Source organism: Scyliorhinus canicula, chromosome 1 (genome assembly GCF_902713615.1).
Source record: "Scyliorhinus canicula chromosome 1, sScyCan1.1, whole genome shotgun sequence".
In the NCBI taxonomy this organism is placed as follows: Eukaryota; Metazoa; Chordata; class Chondrichthyes; order Carcharhiniformes; family Scyliorhinidae; genus Scyliorhinus; species Scyliorhinus canicula.
The window spans coordinates 89,803,212-89,823,745 of NC_052146.1; the positions used below are offsets into that span (position 1 = coordinate 89,803,212).

The 20,534-nt window shown below is 45.5% G+C and overlaps 1 protein-coding gene across 1 annotated transcript in view; it reads left to right on the plus strand.

Moving 5' to 3' along the window:
• Window positions 1–532: 532 nt before the first annotated feature.
• wasf2 (WASP family member 2) overlaps window positions 533–20,534 on the plus strand; it is a 116,780-nt gene continuing 96,778 nt past the window's right edge. Inside the window, exons 1-2 of the mRNA XM_038795185.1 lie at window positions 533–712; window positions 7,268–7,374. The gene's annotated coding sequence lies outside the window, so the exon portion shown is untranslated. The remainder of the gene's footprint in view (window positions 713–7,267; window positions 7,375–20,534) is intronic.

Consider the following 20,534-nt stretch of genomic DNA (forward strand, 5'->3'; position numbering starts at 1 on the left):
CCGTGGGGTGGTTTATTTTGCATAGGTTACTTCTCCCAATGTATACCTTGTAGTTAAACATTATGTGCTGGTGCCACCAACAGGGGAGCTGGCTTGGAGCCTGACCCTGTACGGGAGCTGAATTTAGGATCACTGCAGAGCCCTTCCTGAATTTAAAATATTTCACAATCTATCTATTTCAGCTGCGCATGTTAATTGATCTACCTTGATCCACTCAGCTGTTCTCAAAAGAAACAGACAGAAAAAGAAAAATCTCAAAAAAACAATTGAGGAACAAAATAAAAATCATCTGATTGAATTTTGAAATCAGTACTAATGAAGAAATTATTTCAGTTCTGTTATCTTGTGAAGCAGGCTTCAGAGTTTAACTGCACTGATTAATTTTATACAGCAATACATATTCTTCACGTTATCTTTTGCCTATGATTTTCAAGTAATGTATTTATCATTTCTCTTTTATTTTATCCCACGTTCTCAGTCAGTGTTGAACAAGAAGAGGTTGATTGATTGCAATGATTGATTCGAGAATGTTGAAGATGGAATGCTAGGTATGGGATTTTGCTCCAAGAGCTCAATGCAGAAGGGACAGCAGCTGTGGCATCATAGGTTGTTTCCAGATTGGCACAATCCCAGTTGTAGCCTGGCAGCTCAGAGATACCACAGCACCACTGAGAAGCTGGCACCACGAACGAAACAGCTTGGGCATCAAAAGGTAAGGTCTTTCAGTACAACAGACGGCCTTGCTTTAAATCTTTGGATGCTCAGGTGCCTGAGGGAATATTGCTCTGTTAATTTGGTTTGTTAAAGGGCAATGTTTGGTTGGAAGAGGGTGAGTTTATTGGACAGACACTGTCCCTGGAACAGCCGGCCGCGGAACAGCATGTACTTAAAAGCTGTCACACTTCATGACTGCACCAAAGCGCACTGTTTGCTGTTAGCAGACTTTATCTGTTGCAGTCAAAGTTTCTCTCCTTGGATTAAACAGCAATAACTTCAATACTTCATTCATAATAAATTGGCCCCCGTGGAAGGAAGGCTACATCAGGACATCATGGTGCATATTTTATCTGTAAATGAAGGAGAATGATCTTTCTTGTATTTCTTGTAAAACTGGAAAATTCCTTTATCTGACAATCTAAGATTGGGCCACATAATAGTAAGCTGTTGAAAATGCAAAATGTGATTTCCCCGCTCTCTGAATGTCTGAGCATGGCTGAACAGTCAGAAGAAGATATTGATAGGGAGACAGATTTTTCAAACTGTGGAGGGTTGGGAAAATAAAGGTTAAATTAGCCCCATATAACTTTTTTATACATTTGATTTTTCGCATCAAGACTGGCACAGGCAGCTCCCTGGGAATTAATTCTCTTGGGGTATATTGGTGATCCAAGAAGAAACTAAAAATGAGCTTCTTCAGGAGGACCAATAGAAAAATAATAACTAATAGATAGGCTGGGTGCCAGCCAACTCAAGAAAGATATTCACAATTTGATTTGAACATACCAAAAATAAATGGGCGTACCAATTAAATTGTGTAATTATTGAGCCGGAGTAAAAGGACACAAACTCAGTTTGCAAACACTATTGCTGATAGATTAATGCTATGTCTCAAACAGGCTGTGACAGAATGGGAAGACATGAGCTTTTTGCTTCCTGCCGATTGGGTGAATTTTGGACCTGTGAGTGGAGTCCAACTGGAATTCAAATGTTTGCCAACAAAATATTTGTTCATCTGAATAACACTAGCTGATGGATAATTTTTCTTATTTTCTAATTAAAACTGGAGGGAGCAGGTAAACAGATTTTGGAAAAGTCAGCTCCCATTTCACACAGTTATTTAGGCACGGGGGGGAGTCTCATGAATCTGCGCAGAAACATCGGCAGGTTCATGGTTCAGATCAATGAAGAGCATAAACATACACGTGGAAATAAAATATTAAGGACACAAATATACACTAAGATGTTGGCCGTTATTGGAAGGGGGGGGGGTGGATATATACATAGGGAAGTACTGCTACAACTGCATAGGATGTTGGTGAGACTGCACCTAGAGTAGTGTGTTCAGTTTTGATCTCCTTAGCTGAGGAAGGATATACTGCATTAGATCAGTTCAGAGTTGGTTCATCAGGCTGGGTCCTGGGATGAAGGGGTTGCCTTCGGAAAGGTTCATAGATCATACATTTTAGAATTTACAGTGCAGAAGGAGGCCATTTGGCCCATCGAGTTTGCACAGGCTCATGGAAAGATCACCCTACCTAAGCCCACACCTCCACCCTATCCTCATAATCCAGTAACCGCATCAACACTTTTTGGACACTAAGGGCAATTTAGCATGGCCAATCCACCTAAGGTTGAGCAAGTTGGGCCTATACCTCTTTGAGTTTAGAAGAATGAGAGGTGATTTTACTGAAAGATATAGGATTCTGAGAGTACTTGACAAGGTAGATACTTAGAGAATGTTCTCCCTTGTGAGGAATCTAGAATTGGGGAGGGGCGGGGAGGGGGCACAGTTTCAAAATGACAGGCCACCATTTCATGCAGGGCTGAGGAGGAATTGCCTCTCTCAGAGGATTCTCTCCCCCAAGTGAGCAGCCGGAGCTGGATCACTGAATATACTCAAGGCTGGGTTAGACAGATTTCTAATTGACATGGGTGTCAAGAGCTTGCGGGGGATAGAGTTGCAAAGGGCATGGGCTGGGCGGGGCCAGGTGCAGGCTGCAAAGTGGAGTAAAGGCAATAATTGGATCAGCCATGATCTTATTGAACGGTGGAGCAGACTCAATGGACCAAATGGGTGAATGCTGTTCCTGTTTCCTATGATTTTATTTAAACTGCAACGAAAGGTCTATCATGTGCTTCTATATCGTCCTTCAAAAAATAGTAATGTTCTTAAGGTATACTCTGCAACATCAGGGCAGTTTTGACATCGATTTTTCATCAGTAATCCTTGTCTTCCTGCCAGTGATAGGAAAATCACATTTTATCATAGTTTCTCCAGCCAAAATACACAATATGATGCTGTAGGCAGCTTCATCTCTGACCTGTAATGCATTACCTGACTTCAGCCAGACTGGTGGTACTGTTGACAACAACAGCCCAACATTATTGAAGGAGAAAAAAAAATCAGGTGAGAGTTCATGCTTTTGATTAGAGTCACTGACCTCTGATGGAAAATGTTCATGTATGGACAGGATGAGGAGTATGTGGTTAACACTTTGGCCCCAATTTTCGCATATTCGTAAAGGCTCATAGATCTTCAAAAATGGTGGGCGGGACACAGATGCCTTTCTCCCTTTTTCAGCAGATCCAATTTTGCTAACATAGGACAAGGAGTGGAGTATGATTTACACATAAAGGGGAACCCAAACTCAGCAGGACCATTTGAACTCAGTGCTGAGTTTAGAAGCCCTATTGGCCGGCTGGCGGGACAGAGTATCCCTCTGCCGGCGGAGGCAGCCACACCAGAAAACTGGTGCAGCGGGACGGAGAATCCCGCCCATGTTTTTTTCATTTCCACATGGCTTTTTAGGTTTGTTCAGTGTTATGATCCAGAAGGTGGTAAGTGCCATGCGAGCCAAATCCCCAAAAGGGAAACTTGATAAGCGATCACAACTTTTTTCTATTTGAATTTTACCTTGAGGAAATATGTGTACTGAAGCCACAGAATCAGTCAAGAGCCATAAATTCCAGTCACACTTTTAGAGATTTTAAATATAAAAATTGAAATATTTATTAACAAAAGAAAAGAAAACTTAATCACACATGATTATATTTACACAATTCAAATTACTCTTGCAGAACATCTCACCCAAAGATTCTTATTTAGTTTGGCTCACAATAAACACCACTTTAAACAAAAGTTCTTAGAGATATTTAATCTACCACAAGCCACAATCCATTATTGCTGTCGAAGAGGTATTTCACAAGGTTTCTCTGACTTTTAAACCAAAACCCTACTTTCTGGAACAACCAGACACTTCTCTGGTGTGGCTGAAGGCTGCTCACTTCATTTCTTCACAGTTCTGTCTCAGCAGGGAGCACTCTCTCCAAGAGCCCTCACATGGTCAAATCTATCACAACTTCCAACTTCTCTTTAAATATGTTTTTCTTCTCTTCTTTCATCTTTTCCATCGTCTTTATCCTTCTTTGATATGTACCTCTCCTAGAAAATAAAAACCTTTTATGTTCTACTTTTGGCCACGACTTTCAGTCAACATAAAATTTTATAACTCTGCCTTAGGTATTTGTGACTGTTTCCCAATTTTAAGCTCCTTCTTACCTCTCCTGCTGAAATTCAACAGCTAAAAATCCAAATCCTTATCACCTAATGCAAATCTCTACTCATGTTGTGTTTACTTGGCCCTATTCATGCCAAATGCCTGCCGTTCACATCCAGCTTCTTTGATGTTCTTTGTCGACACTCAGTCCCCAGTTTAATTAAATTCGTCATACACACCTACAAGCAGCCCCCACAATCCTGCTTTACAGAATAACATAATAGACCACATAAATATTTTAAAATAATATTTTCTTCACACAAGGATTGGTTTCAGATGAGTTGACATGGCGTATAGAGGGCCATGGCAGATGGGGTAAGAGGATATGATTTAACCTGGAGGGTATAAGGTTTATGGATGTTGGGGTGGTTGAGGAGGTGAGGATTAGGAGGTAGATAACCTAAGATCTTATAGAACAACTAGGATGAAGTACCAGGGAATGAGGCTGGCCTTCTAACCAGCCTACCCTGGAACTTGGACACACCATGGTTGTCTGTGATGTGCTTCCAGAGCTCACTGGCCTGATTTTATCCTGCATCTGCCTCCGCAGAAGAAAGACTGTGACATTGTCAGGCAGGCCTGTTGAGTGGGGAAATTTCCAACTCAAGTCCTGGTTGTCTAAATCAATGTGTGAAGAAACGCTATTTGGGTGAAGTAGCTTTCCTGTAGAGCTATACCTCAACAGAGGTCATATACTTACTGAAAAAGAAAAGATATACTTTAGGGATAATGCTTCTCTTGCTGAAGGTATGTCTTTAATCTGTTGGTGCCTTTCGGACAGTTTTTGTCCCTTGAAAAACCCCTACATTAAATACACATTAAATATTGCTCTTAAATATTTAATTGTGCTATCATTTCACTACAGCATCAATATGAACTGAATAACAGCCAAAAATCCAAATTCTCACATCACCTATTGCAGATTTCTACTCCTGTTGTGTTTACTCGGCACTGTTATCTTCAAATGCCTGCCTTTCACACCCAGTCCCTTTGATGTCCTTTGTAGACACTCAGTCCCCAGCTTAATTAAACTTGTCATACACACATACAAACAGCCCCCACTTTACAGAATACCAATAGTATACCACAGAAATATTAAAAATAATAATCAGTTTTTGCAGAATGATAATGAAAATAAGATGATAGCTGCAGATTTTGTCATCAACTTGGCGTTAACCCTGAATTTCTTTCATGTCAGTCATATCTTTTATACACCATATATTGCTATGTCAGTGGGTAGCACTCTCAGCTCTGAAACAGAAGCAGCTCCCACTGGACTTGAACACAAATATCAAAGCTGACAATCCACAGCACTGAACAAATGCTGCACTGTCACAAGGAAGGTACCCCCAGTGCCTTGGCCAATGTTTAACCCTCAGTCAAAATCTCAAAGACATATTATTTTGTCATTATCATATTGCCATTTTTTGCTGAAGGAAGACATTTTGTTGAAGTTTTTTGCCTTGCACTCAGCAGGACAATCGCAAAAAAACCTGGTGAGTGCAAGATGAAAAATTTTGGCAACGTTTATTTTTTTCAGCAATGCTCAAGTTTTTTTTGATTCATTCATGAGATAAGGGCATCTCAGCCTGGGCCAGTATTTATTGCCCATCCCTGAGGTAATTTAAGAGTCAACCACATTGCTATTACTATGGGTCTGGAGTCACACCAGACGAGGAGAGTAGATTTCCTTCCCTAAACAACATTTGTGAACCAGATAGGTTTGTACAACAATGAACAATGGCTTTGTGGTCATCATTAGACTTTTAATTCCAGGTTTTAATTATTGAATTCAAGTTTCACCACCATGGGGTTGGATTTGAACCTGGGTCCCTGCATTGCTAGTCCAGTGACAGTACCATTACGCCACTGCCTCCCCTGTAAAGTAAGCGCTGTACTACCAAATGACATTGTTGTTTGTGGGATCTTGCTGTCTGCAAGTGGTGCTACATTTCCTACATTGCACTTCAATGATTACTTCATTGGCTGCAAGGCACTTTGGGATGCCCTGTGATCATTGAGGGTGCTATGGATAGGTAAGTCTTTATAGTTGATCTTGAAGTTATGCAATTCACCAGCAGAGGGAGTTCCCACATAAATTAAAATTTTGTAATGCAGGAATTGAATAAGTTGCTGACACTTCTAAACCGCCTTTGTCTCCAAATAATCTCCAAACGCCCAGCACCAGCAGCGCACTGCCCAACAGCGAGGGAAGCCTGAAAAATGGTTCTCTGGTAACTTCTACCAAATCACTTGACACCATTTCTGAGCCGCACATGGTGTTCAGATGGACACTATCATGAATTAAAAAATGGAATGTGTTAAGGCGTCACAAAAACAAGTTAGAACAGGATGGCAAGTCCTCTTTCAGACCACATTCTGAATGGGGACTGTGACAGTAGTGCCACAAATAAGAATATTTAAAGAGAAGAAATCAGAGCTGGATTATGTCACTCAAACCAGCTCCTTCATTCTGGGCTAAATGCCACTATCCCACCCAACCCCTATATCCCTCGATTTCCTTTAGTGCCCAATAGTCTGCAGATCTATCTCTTCAATGTGTTTAAAAACTGAGCATCCACTGGATGGAAACTTCCAAAACTGCACAATCCTATGAGTGAAGAAATCTCTCATCTCAGCCACAAATAGCAGACCCTTACCCTGAGACATGGCCTCTTGGTTCTGGGCTAATTATTGTTAGGCCATTAGTTTATTTGTCAAACTGTTACAAAGAAAACATTTTTAGCCACATCATGTCTCGAATATTGATGTGACATTACAGCTTCCCCCAATCACCTACACTTTCATTACTCTTTCTACCCGAAGTGGAACTAGCCATTTAAAAAAATAAATTGGCAGCTTGACCGATGAAAATTCCCGATTACGTTTGGGGAACTTGGAGCGATTTATTCCATTATTTCAGTCACGGTGTGTAATGGCAAGAGTTAAGCTCTGAGTTACAATTGAGTTTTTCCTTTCTCACTGCACAGAGAGGGAGATCAATGCATGCAGACAGCTGACCCTTCACTGCTGAGGTCAGGAGAACTGGAATAAGAATCTCTAATGACAAAACCCCCAGCTCTGGAGCAAAGAAAAGGTAGGACCTGAATTATGTGCACAGAATCATTATTTCATACTGTGTATCATGTCATGGTGGACGGACCTGAAACCTCTGTTGCAGAGTGTATTAACCTGAGAAAATAATCTTTAAAAAATGTAATTTGTTGATCAGACAGTGTGTGTCTGGCCCGTTAGTCCCTTGAATTCATGTTGCTGTGTACAATTTGATTATTTTCACGAAAGCACGAAGCACTTTCCCCTGTTGATTCCACGTAAGACCTGCTCTTTCAGTAGGTGGCCGTCATGTTTCTTGCACTCTAATGTGGCATTTGAACTGAATTTTCGGTCGAAATGTACGGAATGGAGGCAGACCTAGCCTGAATGAAACCACACAGATCACATACCGCAGTTAAACAAAAATGAGTGAGCCACAGCTGACCTCTACAGGCTAACTGGAGTATTACATCTCTGAGGAACCATGCGGTTACATTTTGTTTCACTGAAAATATCTATTATTCACAACTTGGTGTTCTCTTGCCATATTTTCTCTCCTGCTGGAGTAAACACCATTGATGCCAATCAGTCCGCCACTCTCCCTCTACAGTACCTCACTAAGGGATAAATCATCATATGTTAGCTAAAAACAGTGATGGTTGGAAGGCCATTCTGTCCTGAAGAACCAATAGCCATCTGATCCTATTCTCTCAAAAGTTTACGAGTTTGCAGTTTACAGTTAATGAGAGAAAAAAAAAGAATGTGCATTTATATACCTGCTCTCAGTTCTTCAGGACATTTCCATCACTGTTTTCGTCTGACAGATGATTTTCAGACTTGTTACCCACTGCTGTTATGTCTCCTTTTCTCGGCATTGCTTTTTCCATTTCAGCCGCAAATTCAATAACATTCATGGAATCTACAGGGGGCAGAGTTATTTCTTTGGGCATAATCATAAGTAAAATCTTCCATGAACCAATGCCATTGGGCAGTGGAGTAGAATGCAATTATTTCTTGCTTTTTCTTTCCAGACAAAATACCTCTTACTGTATGAGAAATGATAACTTGGTGCAGTTTTATTAATTCAGCTACAAATGGCTTTATCACCAATCCTAAGCATTAATGATCAGAGCGCCCAGTCCTACATCAGTGAGCAACCTGATATAATAGCTCTGTAAATGACTTTACAAAATGATACCAGACCATTTAGTAGTTTCACTGATGTATATTCATAAGTTCACACAGGCTGCTAGAATAGACTAAATGTTAGCCTGTTCAACCTGCTGTTGACATCATCAGTATGTCCTGTGATCAAACTCTTAAAGTGACCTTGTTCCAACTAGGAACAGACATGAATACACAACACTTTCCTCCCCCTTTACATTAGAGGTTTTTGCAACAAAACAGAATGTAAGGTTAACAATAAAAATTTACAATAAGAACAATTAACAAACACAACAGTCAATAAGTTAGACGTTTGGAGATCATAGATTCCTGTGTGGTTGTTGCCGAACTTCAGGTGTCAGCTTTTTCACGTTGACTGTAACCTCTGGTGTTTTTTGGGTGTAGTTTGGACATCGTCTGTTGTTGCCTCAACTGGAGTCAACATAGGATTTGGAGGTTGACGCGGTGTTGAAGTATCCACAACTGGGATACTGTCTTCCACAGTTATTTCAGATATTATTAGGTTCTCAGAGATGTCAAGGTCTTCACTCGGCACAGTTTGTCGCAGACCTTCGGTTGACTCTGTCTCTGGCAAACTAGTTCTAACTGCTAAACATTGGTCAGCGGTCTTCTCCACACAACATTGTCCTGAGTTTGAATAGTGTAGGAGGCTGGTCTTGTCTGTGCTAAGACAATGGCAGGTATCCACTTCTCATTGTTGGTATCGTTCCTTGCCAATACTTCTTGACCTTTATGAAAAACACGGCATTTATCCCTGTTCTCATGTCGCAAAACCTGACTTTGCTGTTTCCTCTCAACAATCTCTCTTGTTAGGGCGGCATGTGGCACAGTGGATTGCACTGGGACTGTGGCGCTGAGGACCCGGGTTCGAATCCCGAGTCTGGGTCACTGTCCGTGTGGAGTTTGTATATTCTCCCCATGTCTGCGTGGGTTTCACCCCCACAACCCATAGATGTGCAGGTTAGGTGGATTGGGCGCGCTAAATTGCCCCTTAATTGGAAAAACAACAGAAAATAATTGGGTACTCTAAATTTATTTTTAAAAATTTCTCTTGCCTTCGGGGGCTTCAGCAGATCAAACAATGTGCATAACTGACATTTTACCACGAGTAATGCCAGAAAATGTGGGATTGTTGAATGCATTGTATTTTTGTATGTCATCAAAAATTGGTTCAGTCATTTTGCAATGATCCTTACTCATAAGTTACCTTCAATGAATGCTTCATTGTCTGAACAAACATTTCAGCCAGCCCATTTCTGGCAGGATGATAAAGAGCAAATCAGATGTGTTGGAGTCCATTCTCCTTTAGATAATTTGCAAATTCTTGCAACATGAATTGTGGCCCATTGTCACGAACAAGCTGTTCAGGGTAACTGAATTTTGCACAAATGTCACCCATTATCCTCCCCGAGGATGTAGTCTTCAGAATTGCAACTTCAGGCCATTTTGAGTGCACACCTACTACAATGAAAAATATTCATCCTTCGATGACCCTTCTGCCATTCCCATGGATATAATGGCGCTAGTGGCGGCAGGTTTCGAACCCTTGCACAAGCCGAACACATGTCCGCCTTCTCCTCGAGGGCTATCGTGCCCTGGCCACCAAAAGTAGTTTCTGGATATCTTCTTCATTCTTATTATCCCACAATGACCTTCATGAAACGAAACAGAAAATACTAGACAATCTCAGCAGGTCTGACAGATGTGTGGAGAGAGATGGGATCTGAAAGGAGCTGAGATTGTCCAATATTCTCTGTTTTTGTTTCAGATTCCAGCATCTGCAGTAATTTTCTATGACCTTCATGAAGTTTGTTTAGGACATGCTCCCTGAACAATGGCGGAATGATGACCGTCACTCCCCAGTGGAGACAACCAGCCTGTACGATAGTTCGACTCTTCAGGTAACATATTGCTTCAACTCCAGGTTTCCTCATATGCTATATTTACCTTTAAGTTGAGCAGAGGAATTGAGGAACTCAAAAGTTGCAAAATAGTACACTATGCTATGAAGATTTCGATTTTGAACAGCTGAACTCAGTCTTTCTGGCACCCGAGAGATTTGATTGAATTGGTCAGCTGATGGCCAATGGATTGGCCAAAGACGTTGGGCGGGATTCTCTGACCCCCCCCGCTGGGTCAGAGAATCACCAGGGGGGCGTGAATCCCGCCCCGCCGCTCCGGTGCCGGTTTTCGGGCGGGGATCATGCCACGCTGATCAGGGGCCGTTGCCAGCGGCACCCCCGGCAATTCTCCAGGCCCCAATGGGCCAAGCGGCCACCTGTTTTTGGCCAGTCCCGCCGGCGTGGATTAGACATGGTCCATACCGGCGGGACCTGGCTTGGAGGGCGGTTAGCAACGTCCTCGAGGGGACGCGGGGGGATCCGGCCCTGGGGGGGGGGGCCACGGTGGCCTGGCCCGTGATCGGGGCCCACCGATCTGCGGGCGGGCCTGTGCCGTGGGGCACTCTTTCCCTCCGCACCGGCCTCTGTAAGGCACCGCCATGGCTGACGCAGAGAAGAAAGCTCCTGTGCATGCACAGGAAACACACCAGTGGTTTTGCACATGCGTCAGAACATGCTGGCGGTCCTGCACATGCGCCAACTCGTGTCGGCCAACGGAGGCCCTTCGGTGCCAGTTGGCGTGGCGCCAACCCCTCCAGCGCCGGCCTAGCCCCTGGAAGTGCGAATAATTCCGCAACTTACGGACGGCCCGATGCCAGAGTCATTCACGCCACTCTTTGGTGCCTGTACAGGCCACCCCGCCAATTTGCGGGAGAATCCCGGCCCATATTCTGCCCGGTGTCAGGCGGTGATTGGGTTCAGCCAGATGGGGGTTTTCAGAGAACCTGGACGCCATGAGTCACTCTCTCTCTCTCTATCTCTCTCGCTTTCTTTCCCCAAAAAAGGCTTCCTGAGTGCTTTTTCTGAGACTGCAGAGACGTCTTGAGGTTGTGATGAATCCTCAGTGAAAATCAGTACAGACTGAAAGCAATAGCATCCAACTGAAGGCCTAGACTGAAAAGAATTGAACTAGAAGATGTCCGTCTGAAACAGAGACTTTTATCCTTTTACTTTTCATTTTATTCTTTTTTACACCCCTCTTCCCCCTCTGTATTTGTCTGCCTTTTATGTGTGCGTAGAGGATGTGATGAGTTAAAGAAGGGTGTTAGGAATTAGATAATGGTTAACCAGTTGTATTTGCTGCCTATTGAATTACAGTTATTATTAATAAAAAATGTGTTTAAATTTACAAAACATCGGGGTGGCATGGTGGCGCAGTGGTTAGCACTGCTGCCTCACGGCTCCGAGGACCCGGGTTCAATCCCGGTCCCAGGTCACTGCCTGTGTGGAGTTTGCACATTCTCCTGTACCTGCGTGGGTCTAACCCCCACACGCAAAAGGTGCGCAGGATAGGTGGATTGGCCACGCTAAATTGCCCCTTAATTGGAATTTTAAAAATATATATTTTTTTAAATTTACAAAAACAAGTCCGGGATTCTCCCTTCCGGGGACTAAGTCCTCACGCCGGTGGGAAAACCGTCGCCAACGACTCCGGCGTCAACGGGCCCCCAAGGTGAGGAATTCTCACCTGTCTCGGGGGCTAGGTGGATGCTGTAGGGATTGGCGGCGCTCCAGCCGGCGACGAAGCGACTGCACAAGTTCGAGCGTGCGCGGAACGGTTGTCGTGATCTCGCGCAGGCGTGGAACCGCCGGTGTGATTCTGCACATGCGCAGACCGACCATCATGTTTTGGCACATGCGCAGGGGGTTCTCTTCTCCGCGCCAGAAGAAGTGTCCCCATGGACCAGGCCCGCCTGCAGATCGGTGGGCCACGATCGCACGACAAGCCACCGTGGGCACCCCCCGGCACCCCCCCCCCTGGGGTCGGATTCACTGCGTTCCCCCCCCCCGAGGACCGCCCACGCCTACTTACCTTGCCAGGTCCCGCCGTGTGGGACCATGCGTAACCCACGCTGGCGGGACTGCCGATAAACTGACGGCCGCTCGGCCCATTGGTGCCCGGAGAATCGCCGGGGGGGGGATGCTGCTAATGGCCGCCGACCAGCGTGGCGTGTGTCCTGCCCCCGCCCGTAAAACGGCGCCAGAGAATACGGCAGCCGGCGTCGGGGCGGCGGGGCAGGATTCACGCCCCCCCCCCCCTGGGGATTCTCTGACCCAGCGGGGGTTCGGACAATCCCGTCCCTGATGTCTGTAGTTATTGGGCAGCCAAAGAACAAAGAATTCCGGTACTTTCAAAGAATTGATCGTTAATTTCAATTGTGTTGTGACTCTGGGCCAAGTGGGGCTGGAACTGACTGCACACTAGCCCAGGGGGTTGTAACCATATACCAATTTCTTACATTCATCGCAGAACAAACATCATTACACAGCAATATCAGTTTCTGAGCATAGGGGTAATCTGCCGATATGCCCAGATTTTGTTACGGTAACCTGGTCTGGATATTTCTTTAATTGCTGACGGTGATTGTGGGATTGTCATTCTTGGATGTTGTTTCTGATTGCATTTGGCGTCTTGTCCTCAATGCAATAGAATTGCACAGTGGTTGAGAACTAGAATAGATTTTATTTCTTCTCAATTGTGCTTCCCGGTTGTGCTTTAGTGTGTAATTAATTCATCGGACTTTGTTTCTGAAAAAGTCCTTGTCATGTCGGTTGATTTTTATGTACCCTCTGTGGGATGCTGAATGCAAACTTGTTTTCCCAACCTGGCAATTCTGTACCTACATTTTTATTGTGCGCTTTGATCATCTTCATTTGCAATTTTAAATGCTGCTGAGAAAGTCAGATGGATAAGTGTTAGGTAAATTAGTATGCACTGGTCAAACACAGCTCTGTCAGTGATGGAACAGTTGCAATTAAATGTGTCACTCGCACCTGTAACAATGCAACATGTGGATCTTGCTTGGTCTGTCTGCATTTAAGAATTATGAATTTCACTGTGTGAATCATTCATCCAGTTCGGCCATTAGATCCAGGGTAAGAAGGAGAAAAAGTAGTGTGGCCAATGTTCCACTTCTCACATGCATCCTGAAATGACATCAAAACAATTGTGGACCGTTTGCTGAAAGTATGTGCTGTGTTCTGCTTACAGGTCAAAGTAAAACTGAGACTGGATCACATGACACACTTCCCCTCTAGAGATGTCATGGTGCTACACCACAATTTACTGAAGTTTAACATTCCCTAACGTTATCCACTGGTTCAGCTGGTACCAGCCATCTAGTTTGCACTGATACTACTGCCATAGATGAGCAGGAACTCTAGCTCGTGATCTCCTTGCCTAACTTTTGAATGCACTTCCCTCTTCCCCTTCAGTTACCTACTATATCAGGAAGACTGCTATTCAAATAATGGGAAAAATAAGATAAATTCCTGGCAGACACGTTGTTCCAAATAATTTATTGTTCATGACTGATACAAAAATCTGAGATGAGAAAAATAAATTTCAGGCAGATCTAAATGTACTGGGTAGATGGGTGTGCTCCTGGAAGATGTAATTTACAACAACAGCTTGCATTCATGTTGTGTATTTTTTATAGGAATTATCTCAAGGTGCTTTGTGGGGCAGAATTAGACAAAAAAAATCCAATCAAAGAAGGAGTTACTAAGAGGGTTGACCAATCACTTGGTCAAGGAGAGAAGAGGAAAATGGAGAAGCATAAAGTTTTAAGTAATTCTGGAGGTTTTTGTATAATTCAGTTTTACGGGATGTGGGTTTCTCTAGCTAGGCCAGAGTTTGTTGCCCATCCCTAATTTACCTTCAGAAGGTGGTGGTGAGCTGCCTTCTTGAACCACTGCAGTCCATGTGGTGTAGGTATACCAACAGTGCTGTTAGGGAGGGAGTTCTCGGATTTTGACCCAGCGAGAATAAAGGAACTCTCGATATATTTCCAAGTCAGGACAGTGAGTGACTTGGAGGGGACCCTTCAGATGATGGAGTTCCCAGATATCTGTTGCTCTTATCCTTCTAGATGATAGTGGGTTTGGAAGGAGCTGCCTAAGGTGCAGTGGTGAAGTTCCTGCAGTGCATTTGTGTAGATGGTACACGCGGATGCCACTGTGTGGGTGGTGGAGGGCTTGAATATTTGTGAAAGGGGTGCCAAGCAAGCAGGTTGCTTTGCCCTGGATGGTATCAGGCTTCTTGAGTCTTCCATAGGACATAGGAACAGAATTAGGCCATTCAGTCCATCGCGTCTGCTCCACCATTCAATCATGGCTGGTATGTTGGAGCTGCACTCATTCAGGCAAGTGGAGAGTATTCTGTTACACTCCTGACTTGTGTCTTGTAGCTGGTGGTCAGGGTTTAGGGAGTCAGGATGTGAGTTACTCGCCGTAGGGTTCTTAGCCTCTGACCTACTCTTGTAGCCACAGTATTTATATGGCTAGTCCAGTTCAGTTTCTGGTCAATGGTAACCCACAAGATGTTGACAGTATATGACTTGGAGAACTGTCGGGAGGACAACAAATTGCAGGGTGTATATATGAAGCCAATATCAGAGGAACTCAGAGTTCTATTTCATTTAGATAAATTTATTGTTACTATTTATTTATTGATTTGGGTAAGGTTAATGCCTAGTATACACTAGGTATATACCATTCAAAGCTGTGAACTTAGGTTGATGAGCAGGAGAAAGATTGAGATATTGGGCCCAAACTACTGGCCGCATTACACTCGAACGGGAGCGTGAAGTGGCCAGTAGATGGCCAGACAGGCCTCCTGCAGGCTTTCCGACATCCAGAATGCCTCGTGACATGGATAAAGGGGCTGTAGATGAAAAGCACATGGCCTCCAAATAGCAACAGTGGACAATTGACAATACAATAAGAATACCAGCATCTAAGTCAACCCGCCACTCCCTCCCCCTCCTGCAGCACACGGCCGCGGGGAATGGCAGAAGAGCAAGACTATAAGACATGGGAACAGAATTAGGCCATTCAGCCCATCATGTCTGCTCCACAGTTCAATCACGGCTGATATGATTCTTATCCCCATTCTCCTGTCTTCCCACCATAACCCTTGATCCTCTTATGAATCAAGAATTAATCAAGCGAGCACCCCATTCTGGGAGCCAAGCCGCAGACAAAAGGGGCAACAGCTGACAAATATAGGGGGCGGGATTCTCTGATCTCTGACGCCAAAACCGTGTTCGGCATCGGCTGCGAATCCCCGTTGGTGCCGCTATCAGGGGCTGTGCCGCATTTGCGATGCTCCGCTCCCTCAGAATCGTCAGGACGGCCTCAGGACGTTACCTGAGGCCCTCCCCCTGATAGGCCGAGTTCCCGGCGGCGTCGGTCTAAGTCCAGCGCCGCCACAGTCAGGGGCAAGCCGATCCGCAGGCAGGGGGGGCTTTGGTGGGGGTTGGGGGCACTGGTGGGGGTTGGTCTGTTGATGGCAAGCCTGGCCAAAGGGAGGCTCTATTTGGTAGGCTGGGTCTGCGCGCGGCTGGCGCCATGTTGCACGGCGCGGCCACTGAAGGTCGCCGCCGTGCGCATGCGCGGCCATGGACCCGGCAATTCTCCGGCTGTATCCACAGCTAGAGCCGGGGGCTTTGCGCTGCGTGCCTGCTGGCCCCCCCAAAGATGGAGGATCAGTGGCTGTTTCGTGCCGTTTTTTCGGTCATAAAACACCACCGTTACCACGCCGGCGTCAGCACTTAGTCTCAAAATCAGAGAATCCAGCCCATAGCCTCCAGACATCAGGCAATACACAATTGGCAATACAAAACTTCTCCTTCCTTCCCATAGCCCCAGCAGTAGACACACATCAGTGGAAAGTCTTTAAACCAGTACAGCGGAAAAGTCACACCGATACAAAGCATGGCAGAAGAGAGAGAGAGAGAGAGAGCAGCAACTCCCTCTCTCCAGCACTGGAAGTGATTCCAGAAACTCTGGCCATCAGAAGCCAGAGGAGCTGCATCAGGCAATCCCACAGCCTCTAGGCAGTAAATGGTAAACTACATTGCAATAACAAGCATACAACTTCTATACACAAAATATAACCAGGCAATAATAGAAAAAAGCATCAGTATTTTACACAGCTTCCAAACTGGGAGCAATAAATAGTCACCAGCAAAATAAAGTCTACCATTAGTCCACAAGGTATCTCAACACAGCCTTCAAGTTGTTTAGTGGACTCAGGCCGCCACCCATCCTCACCTGCAATACTGGCATCTGATCCCCTGACAGCACCCAGTCCAAGGTCTGGGCCAAAGGAATAAAGGAAGCAGTAGCAAACAACTCGCACTTCCAAACATGGAACAGGCAAAAGTCAATAAGCAGTCAATACTACAACAAAAGTACCAGCAAACTGCAAGAGCAGACCCTCCGCAGTCTTCAGCCAGGTAGTAGGCCAGCCTTCCCCTTGCCTCACTCCAGGTCAAAGAGGCAGAAGGGGCAGCAAAGAGAATACTGCAGCTGCAGTAGCACTCACAGCATACCTCCTCTCTTGCCCCCTCTGGCAGTTCCAGCAGCAGACTCTCAAGACAGAAGCAATCATTACCTGAATCCACACAAATACAAAGCAGAAGGGCCGAGAAAGGATCCCTCCCCTGCCTTCAGTCCAGTAACAGGCCAGCTGAAACCTCCCTTGCCTCACTCCAGGTCAAAGAAGCAGAAGGGGCAACAGCAGGCAGACCCACAGCCTCCAAGTAACAACAGTATCGTCCAAGGTACTATCCTCTCCCTCCTCCCCTGGCTCTGATAAAGCACACCTATCCCTTCTTCGGTTTGGTATCAGGCCAGCCAATACCTCCTCATTTCCTGGCCTCACTCCAGGTCAAAGAAGCAGGGATGGGATTTGTTTATTGTCATGTGTACCAAGGTAGAGTGAAAAGTATTTTTCTGCGAGAAGCTGAAACAGATCATTAAGTACATGAAAATATAATAAAAAGAAAATACATAATAGGGCAACGCAAGGTACACAATGTAAATACATAAACACCGGCATCAGGTGAAGTAGAGGGAAAACAGCAAGCAGATCCACAGCCTCCAGGTAGCAACAGTATCGTCCAAGACACTCTCCTTCCTCCTCTGGCTCTGAGAAAGCATACTTATCCCGTCTTTGGTTGGGTAGCAGGCCAGCCAATACCTCCTCATTGCCTGGCCTCACTCCAGCTCAAAGAAGCAGAAAGGGCAACAAACAGAAAACAGAAACAAAGCCTGCGAGCAGTTTGCTGCTGAAAGCAGAAGCACGCAGAAGCCACAACCTGCAGCCACCCAAAGAATGGGGAATGTGAGCTCATGCATCACGCATGTAGTCATAAACACAGCCCAGGCCATCACGTGAACCCGCCTCCCATCCATTCACTCTGTCTGCACCTCCCACTGCCTTGGGAAAGCGGGCAGCATAATCAACGACCCCTCCCACCCGGGTTATTCTCTGTTCCAACTTCTTCCAATGGGTAGGAGATACAAAAGTCTGAGAACGCACACTAGCAGGTTGAAAAACAGCTTCTTTCTCGCTGTTACCAGATTTCTGAATGATCCTCTTAAGAACTGAACTGATCTCCTCACACATCTTCTCTACTGAGCAGTACGACACTTTGTAAGCTCACCTGATGTCTGTGCCTCTGTATTTATATTGTGTATTTATTTTGTATAAATGTGGAATACCCAATTCCCTTTTTTCCTTATTAAGGGGCAATTTGGCGTGGCCAATCCACCTAACCCACACGGAATTTTGGGTTGTGGGGGTGAGACCAACCCTTGCAGACATGGGGATAATGTGCAAACTCCACACAGACAGTGACCCGGGGCTGGGATCGAACCCTGGTCCTCAGCGACGTAAGGCAGCAGTGCTAACCACTGAACCACCGTGTTGCCCCCTATATTGTGTATTTATGTATGTCCTATGTTTTATCATGGATGGAACGACCTGTTTTGACTGTACGCAGAACAATACTTTTCACTGTTCCTCGGTACACATGATAATAAATCAAATCCAAATCCAGTCAATGGCACACTGTACCACCAGGACACCTGCCATGCTGGCAAAGCCATGTTCTTGCTCTGCCTGCTTCTCCATCAAAAGAGAGAGCAGAAATATTCACAGGATATCCCTTACACAGCAGTGAAATGCCAAACTACGAGAGTCTTTGACATAAGAGATCCTGCAGCAAGAGCAAGTCTACTGAGGGAGGAGAAATCTACTCTCAAGAAAGCGATAGGTCTGTGCAGAGATGCAGAGGCTGTAGAATATCAGCCAGATGTTATAAGGTGGAACAGCTTTCCTGGTTGTTTCGCTGCAACCATGGAGGTAAACTCAGGTGAGAGACATCCCAAATTGAAAGAGCGGAACAATTGTGGGAAAGTGATGGATGTAGAGGTAAGCAATACTCTGGAGGACATCATGCAAAGGGAAAGGATTGTCCAGTGTGGAGAAACCAGTGTTTTCATTGCAAGAAGCTGAATCATTTCACAACGGTGTTTTGTCAGAAAGAAGCAGAATACTGGCCACTGGAGAGATATCAGCAGAAGAGCCTGATGAAGGTTGGTTACTTCAAGACTACAGGTGATAAATTCTTTGCAACAGTTGGAATGATGACCGCAGAAGATGAGCATTAAGTGAACAAGAAGTGTCAGATAGGTACTTGCAATATCATGACCTTCAGAGACCTGCATAAAATGGTTCAACATGGTGATCCAATAATGAAGCCCTCGAAAATAAGGTTGCGGCAATATGATGGCACAATACTCATGCCAAGAGGAGTCTGAGAGCACAATGTAATCACAAGAAGGAAGATCTGGAATTCCAGATCATGGATGGTTCGCAACAGCCATTCACTTCAGCTTGAGCATGTCTAAAGCTTGGACTGGTGAACCTTAACATGCTAACAGAGATTTATAACATGACACAGGGTTGTAAAACCACTGACTGCTGAATAGATCCTGTATGAGTGGATGTGTTCACAGGGCTTGGATGTCTACCTGGAGAATATCATCTTGAAGTAGATGTGACCAATTCAGCTACCGCCTCAAGTCAAGCTAAAAAAACAAGATGGAAGAACTGGAAAAGAATGGAGTAATCGAGAAAGTGACAACTACTCCATACTTGGTAGCAGGAAATAACCAGAATAGCTGCTTCAGCCCAAAGGATTGAAACACTGTGCTGAAGAGATCTCACTACTGTGTCACTGACTGGGTCAGCATTTATTGCTTACCTCTAATCATCCACATTTCTGTGGATCTGGAGTCACGTGCAGGCCAGACCAGTTAAAGATGCTAGATTTCCTTCCCTAAAAGACATTTGTGAACCAGATGCGTTGTTATGACAATGGTGTCATGGGCCAGATTTATTTGTGAATTTAAATTTCACCATCTGCCAAGATAGGATTCAAACCCAGGTCCCCAGAGCATGGCAAAAACAGAAAATGCAGGAAAATCTCAGCAGGTCTGACAGCATCTGTGGAGAGAGAACGGAGCTAATGGGCGGAATTCTCCGCAAGGCCCGACGCCGTCGTGAAACCTAGAGAGGTTCACGATGGCGTCAGAAGCCTCTCCCGGCCCCCTATTCTCCCCTACCCGGGGGGGATAGGTGGGCCGCACCGGGAAACTCGGCGGCCGGGCCATGGTCCCTGGCTTTAAAGCCCGGCGCGCCAAGAATGACGCCGCGGTGGTGCCTAATGACGTCAGCCGCGCATGCGGGGTTGGACAGCTCAAACCCGCGCATGCGCGGTTGCCGTCTTTCCCCTCAGCCGCCCCGCAAGATGTGGCGGCTTAATCTTGCGGGGCGGCGGAGGGGAAAGAGTGCGTCCCCTTGAGACCCCCTGGCCCGATGATCGGTGGGCACCGATCACGGGCCAGTCCCCTCCTGAGCACGGTCGTGGTGCTCGATCCCCGATCCGCCCCCCCTAGGCCCCACACTTACCTGGCGCGCCATGTTCACGACGGCAGCGACCAGGTGTGGTTGCCGCCATCGTGAACAGGTCGGGAACGGCAGGCCGCTCGGCCCATCAGAGCCCGCGTTTCTCCGAGCGGTGTGTCGGAAAACCGGACACGC